This window comes from Echeneis naucrates, chromosome 17 (genome assembly GCF_900963305.1).
Source record: "Echeneis naucrates chromosome 17, fEcheNa1.1, whole genome shotgun sequence".
In the NCBI taxonomy this organism is placed as follows: Eukaryota; Metazoa; Chordata; class Actinopteri; order Carangiformes; family Echeneidae; genus Echeneis; species Echeneis naucrates.
Genome location: NC_042527.1, coordinates 7,281,249 through 7,296,602, shown reverse-complemented (window position 1 = coordinate 7,296,602; position 15,354 = coordinate 7,281,249).

The following is a 15,354-nucleotide window of genomic DNA, read 5'->3' as shown; positions in this document are numbered from 1 at the left end:
ATTGATATTTAATATCTTAACTGAATCAGTATTATATATTATATTGTATGCAAAGAAATGGTGAACAAATCAACAATTCTGTAAATGTAGTGCAGGTGAGGTGAGTTGAGGTGAAGTCAGGCGAGTCGAGGTGAAGCTCAGGATGCTGCAAAAGCCGCTCAAAACTTTGATCGATCAACAAGAAGCTGCAATGGAGAAAAAAATTACTTATTACTTAGACAGCTATGAATAACATAAGTAGCACTATTTTACATCTTAACATGTCATGTCTGTCTATAGGTGGCGGCAGCAGGGTGGTAGTCAATCATTCATCTATCTATTCCTCACTACAAGGAGTCCTAGAAAAATGTAGGCATATGTAAATCAATTCCAACTATGAGCACTCTGCTAGAAGTAACAATAGCGACATTATATTTTATACATTTGTCATATACGTAAACGTTAACCAATCCCGTGAAAGGCTTTCGATTTTTTTCGGTGGTAAAGTTAACATTAGTGGCTTGCGGCTAATATGATAGCTACCAATGTTAGCTGCATTATAAATGTTAACATGCCGTCAACCAATCGGAATAGCAGTTTTTGCACAGTCAGCAAACACAGTACTACTGTTTAAAATTTCCATTTTCTATTCAAACACAATATGATGTGACAAAGTTCACATTTGAGCAGCTAATGTAAAGCTAGCGGAGCTAATCGGAGAAGACGTGCTCTTACCTCGAGTGAAGGATCAAAGGGAACGGTTCAAAGCCACAGTCAAGTTTTAAGGAAAATCGAGTGGACAATCCAGAGTCCTGATTGGTCGTTGCTAGGCTGCAGTTGAGAAGAAATGTCCAATAAGCTCCACGCTCCACAAACGACGCATTTGTACGTATCGTATTGTTGACTTTTTGTGTACATTTTTTATATTGCTTTATTCAGGCCACTGAGTGAGCAGACCGGGGAGCACCCGCTAACTGTAACCGTTTTCCTCACTATCAATTTTAATGGCATCGTTATGTTTTGACAACACATAAACATGAAAGTGTCCTGGAGGCTCAGCAATGTGATCAGTTAAGGTTATGGCCAACGAGCCGCTGTGAGGGCTTTGGGACGGGGCGCAAACAGCTGCAGAGCTGGAGAGGGATGTGCAGTTTCACGTTTACAGTGTCAGCAGATGAAGTCGGTAAATTAATGGACAAAAACGGGACTTGCCAAAGCGGGTAATGTCAACACCGATTGAACAGCTGACGTTTCGGTCCCATATATTTGGGACTGAATGATTATGAAGCCAATTAAATTGCTCTTGTGACAGTACGATCGCTCAGGATTATGGGTATTGTAGTCTAATGTCTCTGCTGACATCGAAAGGATTTACGGTCATATATAACCCAGTGTGAGGCTGCATTCAGCCATTATGAGCCTTATCTGTAGAACAGCCTCCCAGAGAACCTCAGGGCCGCAGAGACTGCTGATGTTTTTAAAAAGAAGCTCAAGACTCACCTTTCTAATTTGCCTTTTTAAATGATTTCTTATATTGTTTTACTAAATATGGTGCAGCTGATCATGAAGAACAAAGTTTCACTCCAACCACAGGAGAGTGGGGTAGATCCACAAAGCACATACACACATATGCAGCCTGTAACATCATTGTAAAATCTGAGAAGTGCTGACATTTAGAGACATTAGAAACATGACCTTTGATTGTGTAGTAAGCGTAACAGCTATCATAGAGCCTGTTGTCACCAACAGATTGTTGTGACCCGTTTAAACTTTGAACGGCATTTCTGTGACAAAGCATGACGAAGCAGTGAGGCTCCAAAGTGGGGTGGGTTTGATCCACAGCAATAACTGCACACAGACCTGAGCTGAGAGAGCTGCAGTCGTCACGGTGGTTTGAGAATTCTCTGAGGTCAGAGCTCAGACTCTCCCGTGGCTTTTGACAATGAGTGTGTCTGTATATCTGTCTCTTTGTATGTCTGTGTATATGTGTGAGTGCATGTCTATATCTGCGTCTATTTGTGTCTCTGTATATGTGTAAGTGCGTCTGGATATCTGTCTCTGTGTATGTCTGTGTAAATGTGTGAGTACGTCTGTATCGTTGTCCCTGATCATGTCTGTGTATATATGTGAGTGCGTGTCCATATCTGTCTCTGTGTATGTCTGTGTAAATGTGTGAGTGCATCTGTATATCTGTCTCTGTGTAAATGTGAGTACGTCTGAATATACGACTCTATTTGCGTCTGTGTATATGTGAGTGCGTCTGGATATTTGTCTCTGTGTGTGTCTGTGTATATGTGTGAGTGCGTCTGTATATCTGTCTCTGTGTATGTCTGTGTAAATGTGTGAGTGCATCTGTATATCTGTCTCTGTGTAAGTCCGTGTAAATGTGTTAGTGCATCTGTATATCTGTCTCTGTGTAAGTCTGTCAATGTCTGAGTGCGTCTATATCTGCCTATATTTCTGTCTGTGTATATGTGTGATTGTGTCTGTGCATTTGTATATCTGTGTCTATTTGCATCTGTGTATATGTGTGAGTGCGTCTGGATATTTGTCTCTGTGTGTGTCTGTGTACATGTGTGAGTGCGTCTGGATATCTGTCTCTGTGTATGTCTGTATATCTGTCTGTGTCTACATCTCTATATCTCTGTGTGTGTCTTCACACTTCAAATCATTCAAAATGATGGCCATAGGCCACAGACAGAGTGAGATGAGACCAGCATGACAATTGATCTGTGATTGTGTAGTAAGCGTAGGAGCTATCATAAAGCCTTTTGTCACAAATAGAGGTCAAAGTCTCGTGACCTTTTTAAACTTTGAACAGACTTTCTGTGACAAAGTATGACGAAGCAGTGAGGCTCCAAAGTGGGGTGGGTTTTATCCACAGACTTGAGCTGAGAGACATGCGGTCGTCACGGTGATTTGAGAATTCGTTCGGGTCAGAGCTCAGACTCTCCCGAAAACTCTCCGAAAAGTGGCTTTTGACCACGTCCCGAACTACTTCGAATTGCGAGCAAACCGTAGCTCCGGTCCGAAAAACGAAAACACCGTGAAAGACAGAAGAGTCTGGAGATTCCGAAAGTCTTTATTTGATTTGAAAAGTCCTTAAAATGAGCGTGTAGGGACAGTGCGAAGTCAGAGTGAAATTGTTTTTAGTGAAAGCTTGATTTGCATTGCAGTCAATTGGACCAAAAACAGGTGTTTCTGACGCTCTGAGCCCTCCAGTTTAAATTTGGTGAGGAGTAGAGCTCTCAAAGTTAGATTTTCTGAATCCCAACACCAGTGTCTACGTTTTGCCAAAAAATTATTTGTCTCCCTTTCACGGTTTGGCCGTGAGCTCGAGTTAAACATGAAAATGTCGGTTAGTTTTTCACAGTGCTCTCACTCTACTTAACGAGCGGTTACACTCTAACTTTGAGGAAAAAGTGAATCGGACTGCTCCTTTGAGAGCTCGTAGTTTGAAAAGTGGATTGTTTAGGAGAAAAAGGTTCGATTTTGTGGAAAGAGCACAAGATTTCCTCCGTTTTAAAATTTGAATGACATTTCTAGGTGCACGTATGACTGAGCTACGCGACTGAGAAAATAGGTGAAATTTTGAGGCGATTTTTCGACGGCTCCCATGCATTCTCTATGGAAAATTTCGGCTGGTTTTTTGGGAATAACTTTGGGAAAAATCGGAATATCGACTACCCAGAACTTAGCACACTATTCCCGATCGAGCCGCACGTTTTGATATATATATTGTTGGGCTTCGTCCAGCGGTACGACCCGCATTAGATGCCGAAAAAGTGACGGAATAATAATAAGAATACTAGAAAATTCCAGGGAAATTTTGAAGTGCCACGGGACCCGGGGCCCGTCCGTCACCCGTCATCCATAGCCCGTCGTTCGTTGCCCGTCGCCCGTCGCCCCCCGCCTGGACGAGCAACCCACGTACCGTCATGCTGTCGAAAGCCTTCCTGCTGAAATTTCCGTTCAGAGAACCGATTGAGCTCGATTCAATGAGTGTGTCTGCATATCTGTCTCTTTGTATGTCTGTTTATATGTGTGAGTGCGTTTGGATATCTGTCTCTGTGTGCGTCTGTATATCTGTCTGTGTCTGCATCTCTATATCTCTGTGTGTGTCTTTGAGAAGAAATCATTCAAAGTGATGGCCATAGGCCACAGACAGAGTCAGATGAGACCAGCGTGACAATTGATCTGTGATTGCGTAGTAAGCGTAGGAGCTATCATAAAGCCTTTTGTCACAAACAGAGTTCAAAGTCTTCTGACCCGTTTAAACTTTGAACAGCGTTTCTGTGACAAAGTGTGACGAAGCAGTGAGGCTCCAAAGTGGGGTGGGTTTGATCCACAGACCTGATCTGTATATCTGTCTCTTTGTATGTCTGTGTAAATGTGTGAGTGCATCTGTATATCTGTCTCAGTGTATGTCTGTGTATATGTCTGAGTGCATCTGTCTATCTGACTGTGTGTATGTCTGTGTATATGTGTGAGTGCGTCCAGATATCTGTCTCTGTGTGCGTCTGTATATCTGTCTGTGTCTGCATCTCTATATCTCTGTGTGTGTCTTTGAGAAGAAATCATTCAAAGTGATGGCCATTGGCCACAGACAGTGAGATGAGAGCAGCCTGACAATTGATCTGTGATTGTGTAGGAAGCGTAGGAGCTGTCATAAAGCCTTTTGTCACAAACAGAAGTCAAAGTCTTGTGACCTTTTTAAACTTTGAACGGAGTTTCTGTGACAAAGCATGACGAAGCAGTGAGGCTCCAAAGTGGGGTGGGTGTGATCCACAGACCTGATCTGTATATCTGTCTCTGTGGATGTCTGAGTAAAGTGTGAGTGCATCTGTATATCTGTCTCTGTGTATGTCTGTGTACATGTGTGAGTGCGGCTGGATATCTATCTGTGTCTACATCTCTATATCTCTGTGTGTGTCTTTGAGAAGAAATCATTCAAAGTGATGGCCATAGGCCACAGACAGAGTGAGATGAGAGCAGCATAACAAATGATCTGTGATTGCGTAGTAAGCGTAGGAGCTATCATAAAGCCTGTCGTCACAAACAGAGTTTAAGGTCTTCTGACCCGTTTAAACTTTGAACGGCGTTTCTGTGACAAAGTATGACGAAGCAGTGAGGCTCCAAAATGGGGTGGGTTTGATCCACAGACCTGATCTGTATATCTGTCTCTGTGGATGTCTGTGTAAACTGTGAGTGCATCTGTATATCTGTCTCTTTGTATGTCTGTGTATATGTGTGAGTGCGTCTGGATATCTGTCTCTGTTTGCATCTGTGTACATGTGTGAGTGCGTCTGGGTATCTATCTGTGTCTACATCTCTATATCTCTGTGTGTGTCTTTGAGAAGACATCATTCAAAGTGATGGCCATTGGCCACAGACAGAGTGAGATGAGACCAGCGTGACAATTGATCTATGATTGCGTAGGAAGCGTAGGAGCTATCGTAAAGCCTTTCGTCACAAACAGAGGTCAAAGTCTCGTGACCTTTTTAAACTTTGAACGGAGTTTCTGTGACAAAGCATGACGAAGCAGTGAGGCTCCAAAGTGGGGTGGGTTTGATCCACAGACCTGAGCTGAGAGAGATGCGGTCGTCACGGTGATTTGAGAATTCGTTCGGGTCAGAGCTCAGACTCTCCCGAAAACGCTCCGAAAAGTGGATTTTGACCACGTCCCGAACTACTTCGAATTGCGAGCAAACCGTAGCTCCGGTCCGAAAAGCGAAAACACCGTGAGAGACAGAAGAGTCTGGGGATTCTGCCAGTCTTATTTGAAAGGAAAACTCCTTAAAATGAGCGTGTAGGGACAGTGCAAAGACAGAGTGAAATTGTTTTTAGCGAAACCTTGATTTGCATTACAGTCAATTGGGCCAAAACCAGGTGTTGCTGACGCTCTGAGCCCTCCAGTTTAAATTTGGTGAGGAGTAGAGCTCTCAAACTTAGATTTTATGAATCCCAAGACCTGTGTCTACGTTTTGACAAAAAATCTTTTGTCTCCCTTTCACGGTTTGGCCGTGAGCTCGAGTTAAACATGAAAATGTCGGTTACTTTTTCACAGTGCTCTCACTCTACTTAACGAGCGGTTACACTCTAACTTTGAGGAAAAAGTGATTCGGACTGCTCCTTTGAGAGCTCGTAGTTTGAAAAGTGGACTGTTTAGGTGAAAAAGTTTTGATTTTGTGGAAAGAGCACAAGATTTCCTCCGTTTTAAAGTTTGAATGATATTTCTAGGTGCACGTATGACTGAGCTATGCGGATGAGAAAATAGGTGAATTTTTGAGGCGATTTTTCGTCGTCTCCCATGCATTCTCTATGGAAAATTTCGGCTGGTTTTTTGGGAATAACTTTGGGAAAAATCGGAATATCGACTACCCAGAACTTAGCACGCTATTCCCAATCGAGCCGCACGTTTTCATATATATATTGTTGGGCTTCGTTCAGTGGTACGACCCGCATTAACGGACGAAAAAGTGACGGAATAATAATAAGAATAATAAGTATGGGCGAAGAATAAATAGTGCCTCGTGCTATGCACAGAGGCCACTACTTCTGTAGAAGTAGTGTCCTCTGTGCTTATAGCCCGTGGCACTAAATTAATAAGTATGGAGAAGATTAAGTAGTGCCTCGTGCTATGCACAGAGGCCACTACGAAGTAGTGTCCTCTGTGCTTATAGCCCGTGGCACTAAACTAGAAAATTCCAGGGAAATTTTGAAGTGCCACGGGACCCGGGGCCCGTCCGTCGTCCGTCGCCCCTCGCCCGTCGCCCCTCGCCCGTCGCCCCTCGCCCCTCGACTGGACGAGCAACCCGCGTACCGTCATGCTGTTGAAAGCCATCCTGGTGAAATTTCCGTTCGGAGAACCGATTGAGCTTGATTAAGTGAGTGCGTGTCTATATCTGCCTCTATTTCCGTCTGTGTATATGTGTGAGTGCATCTGTCTATCTGACTGTGTGTGTCTGTGTATATGTGGGAGTACGTCTGTATATCTGTCTCTGTGTGCGTCTGTATATCTGTCTGTATCTGGCATCTCTATATCTCTGTGTGTGTCTTTGAGAAGAAATTGAAAGTGATGGCCATAGGCCACAGACAGAGTGAGATGAGACCAGCATGACAATTGATCTGTGATTGTGGAGGAAGCGTAGGAGCTATCATAAAGCCTGTCGTCACAAACAGAGGTCAAAGTCTCGTGACCTTTTTAAACTTTGAACGGAGTTTCTGTGACAAAGCATGACGAAGCATTGAGGCTCCAAAGTGGGGTGGGTTTGATCCACAGACCTGATCTGTATATCTGTCTCTTTGTATGTCTGTGTAAATGTGTGAGTGCATCTGTCTATCTGCCTCTATTTCTGTCTGTGTATATGTGTGCGTGTGTCTGGATATTTGTCTCTGTGTGTGTCTGTGTACATGTGTGAGTGCATGTTTATATCTGTCTCTGTGTGCGTCTGTATATCTGTCTGTATGTGCATCTCTATATCTCTGTGTCTGTCTTTGAGAAGAAATCATTCAAAGTGATGGCCATAGGCCACAGACAGAGTGAGATGAGACCAGCGTGACAATTGATCTGTGATTGTGGAGGAAGCGTAGGAGCTATCATCAAGCCTGTCGTCACAAACAGAGGTCAAAGTCTCGTGACCTTTTTAAACTTTGAACGGACTTTCTGTGACAAAGCATGACGAAGCATTGAGGCTCCAAAGTGAGGTGGGTTTGAGCCACAGCAACAGCTTCACATAGACCTGAGCTGAGAGAGCTGCGGTCCTCACGGTGATTTGAGAATTCGCTCAGGTCAGAGCTCAGACTCTCCCGTGGCTTTTGACAATGAGTGTGTCTGTATATCTGTCTCTTTGTATGTCTGTGTATATGTGTGAGTGCGTGTCTATATCTGCCTCTATTTGTGTCTGTGTATATGTGTAAGTGCGTCTGGATATCTGTCTCTGTGTGTGTCTGTGTAAATGTGTGAGTACGTCTGTATAGTTGTCCCTGATCATGTCTGTGTATATGTGTGAGTGCGTGTCCATATCTGTCTCTGTGTATGTCTGTGTAAATGTGTGAGTGCATCTTTCTATCTGACTGTGTGTATGTCTGTGTATATGTCTGAGTGCGTCTGTGTATATAAGTGAGTGCGTCTGGATATTTGTCTGTGTGTGTGTCTGTGTATATGTGTGAGTGCGTCTGGATATCTGTCTCTGTGTGCGTCTGTATATCTGTCTGTGTGTACATCTCTATATCTCTGTGTGTGTCTTTGAGAAGAAATCATTCAAAGTGATGGCCATAGGCCACAGACAGAGTGAGATGAGACCAGCGTGACAATTGATCTGTGATTGCGTAGTAAGCGTAGGAGCTATCATAAAGCCTTTCGTCACAAACAGAGTTTAAGGTCTTCTGACCCGTTTAAACTTTGAACGGCGTTTCTGTGACAAAGTATGACGAAGCAGTGAGGCTCCAAAATGGGGTGGGTTTGATCCACAGACCTGATCTGTATATCTGTCTCTGTGGATGTCTGTGTGAAGTGTGAGTGCATATGTATATCTGTCTCTGTGGATGTCTGTGTGAAGTGTGAGTGCATCTGTATATCTGTCTCTGTGTATGTCTGTGTACATGTGTGAGTGCGTCTGGGTATCTATCTGTGTCTACATCTCTATATGTCTGTGTGTGTCTTTGAGAAGACATCATTCAAAGTGATGGCCATAGGCCACAGACAGAGTGAGATGAGACCAGCGTGACAATTGATCTATGATTGTGTAGGAAGCGTAGGAGCTATCATAAAGCCTTTCGTCACAAACAGAGGTCAAAGTCTCGTGACCTTTTTAAACTTTGAACGGAGTTTCTGTGACAAAGCGTGACGAAGCAGTGAGGCTCCAAAGTGAAGTGGGTTTGATCCACAGACCTGAGCTGAGAGAGCTGCGGTCGTCACGGTGATTTGAGAATTCGTTCGGGTCAGAGCTCAGACTCTCCCGAAAACTCTCCGAAAAGTGGCTTTTGACCACGTCCCGAACTACTTCGAATTGCGAGCAAACCGTAGCTCCGGTCCGAAAAACGAAAACACCGTGAGAGACAGAAGAGTCTGGGGATTCTGACAGTCTAATTTGAAAGGAAAACTCCTTAAAATGAGCGTGTAGGGACAGTGCAAAGACAGAGTGAAATTGTTTTTCGGAAAACCTTGATTTGCATTACAGTCAATTGGGACAAAACCAGGTGTTGCTGACGCTCTGAGCCCTCCAGTTTAAATTTGGTGAGGAGTAGAGCTCTCAAACTTAGATTTTATGAATCCCAAGACCTGTGTCTACGTTTTGACAAAAAATCATTTGTCTCCCTTTCACGGTTTGGCCGTGAGCTCGAGTTAAACATGAAAATGTCGGTTACTTTTTCACAGTGCTCTCACTCTACTTAACGAGCGGTTACACTCTAACTTTGAGGAAAAAGTGATTCGGACTGCTCCTTTGAGAGCTCGTAGTTTGAAAAGTGGACTGTTTAGGAGAAAAAGGTTTGATTTTGTGGAAAGAGCACAAGATTTCCTCCGTTTTAAAGTTTGAATGATATTTTTAGGTGCACGTATGACTGAGCTACGCGACTGAGAGTATAGGTGAAATTTTGAGGCGATTTTTCGACGGCTCCCATGCATTCTCTATGGAAAATTTCGGCTGGTTTTTTGGGAATAACTTTGGGAAAAATCGGAATATCGACTACCCAGAACTTAGCACACTTGTCCCGATCGAGCCGCACGTTTTGGTATATAAATTGTAGGGCTACGTGAAGCGGTACGGCCCGCATTAGCTGCCGAAAATGTGACGGAATAATAAAAATAAGAATATTAATAAGTATGGAGAAGATTAAGTAGTGCCTCGTGCTATGCACAGAGGCCACTACGAAGTAGTGTCCTCTGTGCTTATAGCCCGTGGCACTAAATAATAAGTATGGGCGAAGAATAAATAGTGCCTCGTGCTATGCACAGAGGCCACTACTTCTGTAGAAGTAGTGTCCTCTGTGCTTATAGCCCGTGGCACTAAACTAGAAAATTCCAGGGAAATTTTGAAGTGCCACGGGACCCGGGGCCCGTCGTCCGTCGCCCGTCGTTTGTTGCCCGTCGCCCCTCGCCCGTCGCCCCTCGCCCCTCGACTGGACGAGCAACCCGCGTACCGTCATGCTGTTGAAAGCCATCCTGGTGAAATTTCCGTTCGGAGAACCGATTGAGCTTGATTCAGTGAGTGCGTGTCTATATCTGCCTCTATTTCCGTCTGTGTATATGTGTGAGTGCATCTGTCTATCTGACTGTGTGTGTCTGTGTATATGTGGGAGTACGTCTGTATATCTGTCTCTGTGTGCGTCTGTATCTGGCATCTCTATATCTCTGTGTGTGTCTTTGAGAAGAAATTGAAAGTGATGGCCATAGGCCACAGACAGAGTGAGATGAGACCAGCATGACAATTGATCTGTGATTGTGGAGGAAGCGTAGGAGCTATCATAAAGCCTGTCGTCACAAACAGAGGTCAAAGTCTCGTGACCTTTTTAAACTTTGAACGGAGTTTCTGTGACAAAGCATGACGAAGCAGTGAGGCTCCAAAGTGGGGTGGGTTTGATCCACAGACCTGATCTGTATATCTGTCTCTTTGTATGTCTGTGTAAATGTGTGAGTGCATATGTCTATCTGACTGTATGTATGTCTGTGTATATGTGTGAGTGCGTCTGGATATTTGTCTCTGTGTGTGTCTGTGCACATGTGCGAGTGCGTCTGGATATCTGTCTCTGTGTGCATCTGTATATCTGTCTGTGTTTACATCTCTATATCTCTGTGTCTGTCTCTGAGAAGAAATCATTCAAAGTGATGGCCATAGCCCACAGACAGAGTGAGATGAGACCAGCATGACAATTGATCTGTGATTGTGGAGGAAGCGTAGGAGCTATCATAAAGCCTGTCGTCACAAACAGAGGTCAAAGTCTCGTGACCTTTTTAAACTTTGAACGGAGTTTCTGTGACAAAGCATGACGAAGCAGTGAGGCTCCAAAGTGGGGTGGGTTTGATCCACAGACCTGATCTGTATATCTGTCTCTTTGTATGTCTGTGTAAATGTGTGAGTGCGTCTGTATATCTGTCTCTGTGTGTGTCTGTGTACATGTGTGAGTGCGTCTGGATATCTATCTGTGTGTACATCTCTATATCTCTGTGTGTGTCTTTGAGAAGACATCATTCAAAGTGATGGCCATAGGCCACAGACAGAGTGAGATGAGACCAGCGTGACAATTGATCTGTGATTGCGTAGGAAGCGTAGGAGCTATCATAAAGCCTTTCGTCACAAATAGAGGTCAAAGTCTTCTGACCCGTTTAAACTTTGAACGGAGTTTCTGTGACAAAGCGTGACGAAGCAGTGAGGCTCCAAAGTGAAGTGGGTTTGATCCACAGACCTGAGCTGAGAGAGCTGCGGTCGTCACGGTGATTTGAGAATTCGTTCGGGTCAGAGCTCAGACTCTCCCGAAAACGCTCCGAAAAGTGGATTTTGACCACGTCCCGAACTACTTCGAATTGCGAGCAAACCGTAGCTCCGGTCCGAAAAACGAAAACACCGTGAAAGACAGAAGAGTCTGGGGATTCTGACAGTCTTATTTGAAAGGAAAACTCCTTAAATTGAGCGTGTAGGGACAGTGCAAAGACAGAGTGAAATTGTTTTTCGGAAAACCTTGATTTGCATTACAGTCAATTGGGCCAAAAACAGGTGTTGCTGACGCTCTGAGCCCTCCAGTTTAAATTTGGTGAGGAGTAGAGCTCTCAAACTTAGATTTTATGAATCCCAAGACCTGTGTCTACGTTTTCACAAAAAATCTTTTGTCTCCCTTTCACGGTTTGGCCGTGAGCTCGAGTTAAACATGAAAATGTCGGTTACTTTTTCACAGTGCTCTCACTCTACTTAACGAGCGGTTACACTCTAACTTTGAGGAAAAAGTGAATCGGACTGCTCCTTTGAGAGCTCGTAGTTTGAAAAGTGGACTGTTTAGGAGAAAAAGGTTTGATTTTGTGGAAAGAGCACAAGATTTCCTCCGTTTTAAAGTTTGAATGATATTTTTAGGTGCACGTATGACTGAGCTATGCGGATGAGAAAATAGGTGAATTTTTGAGGCGATTTTTCGTCGTCTCCCATGCATTCTCTATGGAAAATTTCGGCTGGTTTTTTGGGAATAACTTTGGGAAAAATCGGAATATCGACTACCCAGAACTTAGCACGCTATTCCCAATCGAGCCGCACGTTTTGATATATATATTGTTGGGGTTCGTTCAGCGGTACGACCCGCATTAACGGACAAAAATGTGACGGAATAATAATAATAAGAAGAATAATAAGTATGGACAAGATTAAGTAGTGCCTCGTGCTATGCACAGAGGCCACTACGAAGTAGTGTCCTCTGTGCTTATAGCCCGTGGCACTAAATAAAAAGAATAACTAGAAAATTCCAAGAAATTTTGAAGTGCCACGGCGTCCCCTCGCCCGTCGTCCCCTCGCCCGCCCGTCGTCCCCTCGCCCGTCGCCCCCTCGCCCGTCGCCCCTCGCCCGGACGAGCAACCCACGTACCGTCATGCTGTCTATTTGCTCTCTATTTCTGTCTGTGTATATGTGTGATTGTGTCTGTGTATATGTGTGAGTGCGTGTCTATATCTGTCTCTGTATGTATGTCTGTGTATATGTGTGAGCGTGTGTCTATATCTCTCTATTTCTGTCTGTGTATATGTGTGATTGTGTCTCTGTGTGTGTCTGTGTATATGTGTGAGTGCGTCTGTATATATGTCTCTGTGTATGTCTGTGTACATGTGTGAGCGTGTGTCTATATGTCTCTATTTCTGTCTGTGTATATGTGTGATTGTGTCTGTGTATATGTGTGAGTGCGTGTCTCTTTGTGTGTCTGTGTATACGTGTGAGTGCGTGTCTATATCTGTCTCTGTGTATGTCTGTGTATATGTGTGAGCGTGTGTCTATATGTCTCTATTTCTGTCTGTGTATATGTGTGATTGTGTCTGTGTATATGTGTGAGTGCGTGTCTCTTTGTGTGTCTGTGTATACGTGTGAGTGCGTGTCTATATCTGTCTCTGTGTATGTCTGTGTATATGTGTGAGCGTGTGTCTATATCTCTGTATTTCTGTCTGTGTATATGTGTGATTGTGTCTCTGTATATGTGTGAGTGCGTGTCTCTGTGTGTGTCTGTGTGTGTCTGTGTATATGTGTGAGTGCTCAAGGTCAGAGGTCAAGGTCTTCTGAGCCGTTTAAACTTTGAACGGCGTTTCTGTGACAAAGTATGACGAAGCAGCGAGGCTCCAAAGTGAGGTGGGTTCAATCCACAGCAACAGCTTCACACAGACCTGAGCTGAGGGACCTGCGGTTGCCACGGTGATTTGAGAATTCAGTCTGGTCAGAGCTCAGACTCCCGCCAAAACTCTCCCAAAATTGGCTTTTGACCACCTCCCGAACTGCTTCGAATTGCGAGCAAACCGTAGCTCCGTTCCCAAAAGCGAAAACACCGTGAGAGGCAGAAGAGTCTGGGGATTCCAGCAGTCTTTGTTTGATTTGAAAAGTCCTTAAAATGAGCGTGTAGGGACAGTGCGAAGTCAGAGTGAAATTGTTTTTAGTGAAACCTTGATTTGCATTGCAGTCAATTGGGGCAAAAGCAGGTGTTGCTGGTGCTCTGAGCGCTCCTGTGTAAATTTGGTGAGGAGCAGAGCTCTCCAACTTAGATTTTCTGAATCCCAAGACCTGTGTCTACGTTTTCCCAAAAAATCATTTGCCTCCCTTTCACGGTTTGGCCGTGAGCTCGAGTTAAAAATGAAAATGTGGGTGAATTTTTCACAGTGCTCTCACTCTAGTTAACGAGCCTCTCCACTCTAACTTGGAGGAAAAAGTGAATCGGACTGCTCCTTTGAACGCTCGTCGTTCGAAAACCGTACGGTTTAGGAGAAAACGGTTTGATGTTCTGGAAAGAGCACAAGATTTCCTCCGTTTTGACGTTTGAATGACATTTCTAGGCGCACGTATGACTGAGCTACGCGACTGAGAAAATAGGTGAAATTCGGAGGCGATTTTTCTCCAAATCCCATTCATTCCTATGGAAGATTTTTTGTGGTTTTTTGGGAATAATTTTGGGAAAAATGGGAATATCGACTACCCAGAACTTAGCACACTTGTCCCGATCGAGCCGCACGTTTTGATATATATATTGTAGGGCTACGTCAAGCGGTACGACCCGCATTAACGGACAAAAAAGTGACGGAATAATAATAAGAACTAGAAAATTCCAAGAAATTTTGAAGTGCCACGGCGTCCCCTCGCCCGTCGTCCCCTCGCCCGCCCGTCGTCCCCTCGCCCATCGCCCCCTCGCCCGTCGCCCCTCGCCCGGACGAGCAACCCACGTACCGTCATGCTGTCTATTTGCTCTCTATTTCTGTCTGTGTATATGTGTGATTGTGTCTGTGTATATGTGTGAGTGCGTGTCTATATCTGTCTCTGTATGTATGTCTGTGTATATGTGTGAGCGTGTGTCTATATCTCTCTATTTCTGTCTGTGTATATGTGTGATTGTGTCTCTGTGTGTGTCTGTTTATATGTGTCTCTGTGTGTGTCTGTGTATATGTGTGAGTGCGTCTGTATATATGTCTCTGTGTATGTCTGTGTACATGTGTGAGCGTGTGTCTATATGTGTCTATTTCTGTCTGTGTATATGTGTGATTGTGTCTGTGTATATGTGTGAGTGCGTGTCTCTTTGTGTGTCTGTGTATATGTGTGAGTGCGTGTCTATATCTGTCTCTGTATGTATGTCTGTGTATATGTGTGAGCGTGTGTCTATATCTCTCTATTTCTGTCTGTGTATATGTGCGATTGTGTCTCTGTGTGTGTCTGTTTATATGTGTCTCTGTGTGCGTCTGTGTATATGTGTGAGTGCGTCTGTATATATGTCTCTGTGTATGTCTGTGTACATGTGTGAGCGTGTGTCTATATCTCTGTATTTCTGTCTGTGTATATGTGTGATTGTGTCTGTGTATATGTGTGAGTGCGTGTCTCTTTGTGCATCTGTGTATATGTGTGAGTGCGTCTGTATATCTGTCTCTGTGTATGTCTGTGTACATGTGTGAGCGTGTGTCTATATCTCTCTATTTCTGTCTGTGTATAGGTGTGATTGTGTCTGTATATCTGTCGTTGTGTGTGTCTGTGTATATGTGTGAGTGCGTGTGTATATCTGTCTTTGTGTGTGTCTGTGTATATGTGTGAGTGCGTGTCTCTTTGTGTGTCTGTGTATACGTGTGAGTGCGTGTCTATATCTGTCTCTGTGTATGTCTGTGTATATGTGTGAGCGTGTGTCTATATCTCTGTATTTCTGTCTGTGTATATGTGTGAT